The sequence below is a fragment of the Cervus canadensis genome, chromosome 4, assembly GCF_019320065.1.
Source record: "Cervus canadensis isolate Bull #8, Minnesota chromosome 4, ASM1932006v1, whole genome shotgun sequence".
Taxonomy (NCBI): domain Eukaryota; kingdom Metazoa; phylum Chordata; class Mammalia; order Artiodactyla; family Cervidae; genus Cervus; species Cervus canadensis.
Genome location: NC_057389.1, coordinates 87,866,414 through 87,872,346, shown reverse-complemented (window position 1 = coordinate 87,872,346; position 5,933 = coordinate 87,866,414).

The following is a 5,933-nucleotide window of genomic DNA, read 5'->3' as shown; positions in this document are numbered from 1 at the left end:
TAGCTTCTCTTCACTTTCTGCCATAAGGATGGTGTCGTCTGCATATCTGAGGTTATTGATATTTCTCCTGGCAATCTTGATTCCAGCTTGTGCTTCTTCCAGCCCAGTGTTTCTCATGATGTACTCTGCATATAAGTTAAATAAGCAGGGTGACAATATACAGCCTTGACGTACTCCTTTCCCAATTTAGAACCAGTCTGTTGTTCCATGTCCAGTTCTACCTGATGCTTTTTGACCTGCATACAGATTTCTCAGGAGGCAGGTAAAGTGGTCTGGTATTCCCATCTCCTGAAGAATTTTCCATAGTTTGTTGTGATCCACACAGTCAAAGGCTTTGGCATAGTCAATAAAGCAGTAGTAGATGTTTTTCTGGAACTCTCTTGCTTTTTCGATGATCCAGCAGATGTTAGCAATTTGATCTCTGGTTCCTCTGCTTTTTCTAAATCCAGCTTGAAGTTCACAGTTCACATACTGTTGAAGCCTGGCTTGGAGAATTTTGAGCATTTCTTTACTAGCATGTGAGATGAGTGCAATTGTGTGGTAGTTTGAGCATTCTTTGGCATTGCCTTTCTTTGGGATTGGAATGAAAACTGACCTTTTCCAGTCCTGTGGCCACTGCTGAGTTTTCCAAATTTGCTGGCATATTGAGTGCAGCACTTTCACAGCATCATCTTTCAGGATTTGAAATAGCTCAACTGGAATTCCATCACCTCCACTAGCTTTGTTTGTAGTGATGCTTTCTAAGGTCCACTTGACTTCACATTCCAGGATGTCTGGCTCTAGTTGAGTGATCACACCACAGTGATTATGTGGATCGTGAAGATTTTTTTTGTACAGTTCTTCTGACAGAATGTGGTCTTGTACAGTTCTTCTGACAGAATGTGGTCCACTGGAGAAGGGAACAGCAAACCACTTCAGTATTCTTGCCTTGAGAACCCCATGAACAGTATGAAAAGGCAAAAAGATAGGACACTGAAAGATGAACTCCGCAGGTCAGTAGGTGCCCAATATGCTACTGGAGATCAGTGGAGAAATAACTCCAGAAAGAATGAAGGGATGGAACCAAAGCAAAAACAATACCCAGTTGTGGATGTGACTTGTGATAGAAGCAAGGTCCGATGCTGTAAAGAGCAATATTGCATAGGAACCTGGAATGTTAGGTCCATGAATCAAGGCAAATGGGAAGTGGTCAAACAGGAGATGGCAAGAGTGAACGTTGACATTCTAGGAATCGGCGAACTAAGATGGACTGGAATGGGTGAATTTAACTTAGATGACCATTATGTCTACTACTGTGGGCAGGAATCCCTTAGAAGAAATGGAATAGCCATCATGGTCAACAAAAGAGCCCAAAATGCAGTACTTGGATGCAGTCTCAAAAATGACAGAATGATCTCTGTTCGTTTCCAAGGCAAACCATTCAATATCACAGTAATCCAAGCCTATGCCCCAACCAGTAATGCTGAAGAAGCTGAAGTTGAACGGTTCTATGAACACCACAAGACCTTTTAGAACTAACACCCAAAAAAGATGTCCTTTTCATTATAGGGGACTGGAATGCAAAAGCAGGTAGTCAGGAAACACCTGGAGTAACAGGCAAATTTGGCCTTGGAGTACAGAATGAAGCAGGGCAAAAGCTAATAGAGTTTTGCCAAGAGAACACACTGGTCATAGCAAACACCCTCTTCCAACAACACAAGAGAAGACTCTACACATGGACATCACCAGATGGTCAACACCGAAATCAGATTGATTATATTCTTTGCAGCCAAAGATGGAGAAGCTCTATACAGTCAGCAAAAACAAGACCGGGAGCTGCCTGTGGCTCAGATCATGAACTCCTTATTGCCAAATTCAGACTTAAACTGAAGAAAGTAGGGAAAACCACTAGACCATTCAGGTATGACTTAAATCAAATCCCTTATGATTATACAATGGAAGTGAGAAATAGATTTAAGGGACTAGATCTGACAGAGTGCCTGATGAACTATGGACAGAGGTTCGTGACATTGTACAGGAGACAGGGATTAAGACCATCCCCATGGAAAAGAAATGCAAACAAGCAACATGGCTGTCTGAGGAGGCCTTACAAATAGCTGCGAAAAGAAGAGAAGCGAAAAGCAAGGAGAAAAGGAAAGATATTCCCATCTGAATGCAGAGTTCCAAAGAATAGCAAGAAGAGATAAAAAAGCCTTTCTCAGCAATCAGTGCAAAGAAATAGAGGAAAACAACAGAATGGGAAGGACTAGAGATCTCTTCAAGAAAATTGGAGATACCAAGGGAACATTTCATGCCAAGATGGGCTCGATAAAGGACAGAAATTGTATGGATCTAACAGAAGCTGAAGATAATAAGAAGAGGTGGCAAAAACACACAGAAGAACACAATTGTAAGAGATCATTTTTCCTGAAGGGAGGCATCTGATACAGAACAAGGGTCTCAGGCCTGTTAAGGTCTAAATGGGGGCCCTGCTGGCCCCATGTGGATCTCTCCACTCAACTATGAATGCCATGAAGGCAGAGATGGAGACTTGGTCCCCATGGTGGCCTGGCAGTGCTGGCACACAGCAAGCACTTAATAATTGTTTGTTAACCGACTGACTATCCAGTGAGTCGCTGGGTCCTCACAATCATATCTGACCTGCCTGGTGCATCATAGGAGATGCTTGATAAATGGATGGCTTGAGGAAGGGTCAGAGGGCAGACTGACCGCGGTACCAATCCGGAAGCAGCAGCGCCACCTTGTGGCGTGATGCTTGCCTGCCTTTCCCTGTTCAGTAGAAAAGTCCTGGGAGTTTTCAGAACCTTTCCACTGGAAGGGAATTGAGAGGAGGAGGAGAAAGAGAAAGAGGAGGAAGCAGGCAGTGATCTCAGAAACAAAGACCTTAGATCCAAACCCTGCAGCCATCCATTTGTGGCTGTGTGTCCCAGGGCTGATTACAACACCTCTTGAATCTTCAGTTTCCTCATCCAGAAAATGGGGACAATCAAAATCAGGCCGCTGAATAATGTAACAAAATTGCTCAGAAAACAGCAGCAATTTCTTACCTGCCACCCTAGGGCTCCTGGGAATAGGTGCTGTCCTCAAAGAGCATCCCCACCCAAGGCTGGGAAGTGACAGAGTTTTCAGGAGGACAAGGCTGGAGCAGAGAAATGGACATGCGTTTGCGGGTAGGGTTGTCAGGTTCAGTCAAAACAATAAAATAAATAGGATGCCCCACTCAATTTGAATTTTAGACCAACACTGAATAATTTTTTAGTATAAATAGATCCAGTACTTCACAGAATACACTTAAACCCCCAAAAGGTATTTTTTTGTTGACCTGAAATTCAAATTTAATTGATCATTCTGTATTTTATGTGGCAACCTTAGCCTGGACGAGCCTGGGGAGGCGAGCAGGAAGGCTTCCAGGAGGAAGAGGCAGTGGTGCTAACAGCCCATGGTGTGGCCACCTTTCCTTCCCCTCCCCCCCCCCCACGCGTGCACTCTTGGCTGTGCTCACAAGAGACGGGAGGTGGAGACGGTCCCCGTGCCAGGGTTGAAGATGTGGGACAAAATCACCAAGATCACCAATCACAAAATCACCAAGACCAAAATCACCAATTTTCCAAATCCGAATTGAGTTACATCCCCTTGACCAGGGGTATTTTGGCCACATCCCAGCACTGAAGGCCACTCAGAAGCCGAAGGCTACCAGTCATACATATCTCCTGGTGACTTCCCAGCTGTGTGAACTTGGACAAATCACTTCATGTCTCTGAGCTCTGCCCACCCCAGACCCATTCTCCTCCAGCTCTCTCCCTCTCCTCACTCTGCCTCGGTCAAATCATTTTAAAAATATTTATTTAATTAATTTTATTTGGCTGTGCTGAGTCTTAGTTGTGGTATGTAGGATCTAGTTCCCTGACCAGGGATCAAACCCAGGCCCCCTGTATTGGGAGCACAAAGTTCTAGCCACTGGACCACTAGGGAAGTCCCTCCATCAGGTTTTAACTGCACCTCCAATTCAAAGATCCGTCTAGTCAAAGCTATGGTTTTTCCAGTATTCACTACAGATGTCAGAGTTAGACCATAAAGAAGGCTGAGTGCCGAAGAATTGATGTTTTCGAACTGTGGTGCTGGAGAAGACTCTTGAGAGTCCCTTGGACAGTAAGAAGATCAAACCAGTCCATCCTAAAGGAAATCAACACTGAGTACTCATTGGAAGGACTGATGCTGAAACTGAAACTATAATACTTCAGCCACTTGATGCGAAGAGCTGACTCATTGGAAAAGACCCTGACGCTGGGAAAGATTGAAGGCAAGAGGAGGAGGAGGGCACAGAGGATGAGATGGTTGGATGGCATCACTGACTCAATGGACACGAGTTTGAGCTAACTCTGGGAGATAGTGAAGGACGGGGAAGCCTGGCGTGCTGCTGTCCATGGGGTTGCAAAGAGTCGGACATGACTGAGCAACTGATCAACAACAACCACCAATTCACCAGGCATGGTCCGGCCTCAGGGCCTTTGCATGGGCTGTTTCTATCATCAGAGATCTCCCCAGATTTCTCTGTGGCTCCCTCCTCTCCTCCCTCCTTTCTATACTCAAATGGCAGTCTAAAAGGCCACCCCTGTCTACCTTATTAAAAAGTGCAGCCGCCACATTCTCAATCCCAGTCCTTTGCTTTTCTTGGTAGCATTTACCACCACCTGACCCATTGTGCATTCCACTCACTTATCTTGTTTATGGCCCAGTCCCCACTGGGTGGTGAGCATCACAAGGCTGGAACCTGCCTTTTGCTCCCAGGCTCCCGGCGCCCAGCACAGCAGCTCAGGAAGAACTGTTCAATGAATGAGTAGGAAAACGAATGGATCGGGGGGAAAAGCATGCCACAAATATGAAATTTTTTTCTTTGATAATTTTATATACCTGATTTAATTATTCTGGGGATTCAGACTCAGAAATCTGACAAGTTACATGTAGTTACTTAAATGTATGTTCAGTTTCTTGGTGTGCAATAGCCACATGGTGTCGGTGGCCACTATTCTGGGTGGCACACAGTTTAAGAACATTCCCAAAATCTCTGAAAACTCTGTCACACAGCTCCATTGATTTTCATTTGGTCAAATTTTTTAAGAGGAAGGACACATTGTCTAAGTCCAGAATCCCCATGGATCTGTGAATACCTTGGAGTGTCTCCCTCAGGGTTAAAACTCTGCTCCCTGGAGGAAACGCTTGCTATCACTTTTTTTTTTTTTTTTTTTTTCAAGCAGAAGCACTAACCTTCTGCCTGGTCCCTGGGGCCATCTGAGTTTGAGACTTTGGTTTATAGACAAAGAAAATAAAGGATTTGGGGGACTGGTGGTGGGGTGGGGGAATCCAAATGATGCATCTTCAGGAGGGAGTTGATCCAGGAGTCAGAGATTCAAGGGTTGGCCCCTGCACTGTCCCTGGTTCCTGCTCGCTGGGCCTCGGCTTACTCAGCTGTAAAATGAGGTGAGAAAGGGACACATAGTGTTGCGAGGATTGAGTTGCACGATACAGGTCAGGGCAAGTTGCTCATCATGCTAGATGGGGCCGGCTCCATCACCCTCGCTCGGAGGGGTCGGGATGGAGTGGTGGCGCCTGACATACGGGAGGCCTCACGCAATGATCTCTGAGTTCTCACAGCTTCGATTGGGTAAGGACCCGGGACCCTAGGATCATCTCCCATCGCCGAGTTCCCAGGGTCCCAGACGGGGAGGGGGCTCTCCTGGACTGGCTCCGGGGTCGTACGGGTGTCGCCAACTGGGTGCAGAGTTGGGAGGGTGCGCGCACGGCCGCCCTTGTCCAGCCTTTCCTGGACTTCACTTGTGGCTCCAACTTCCCAAGCCAGGCGAGGGGCGTGGCCTGGCGGCAGGCGGCCCCCAACCAGATTGGTCCTTCGGCCCGTCAGTCCCGGGCGCCCGCCC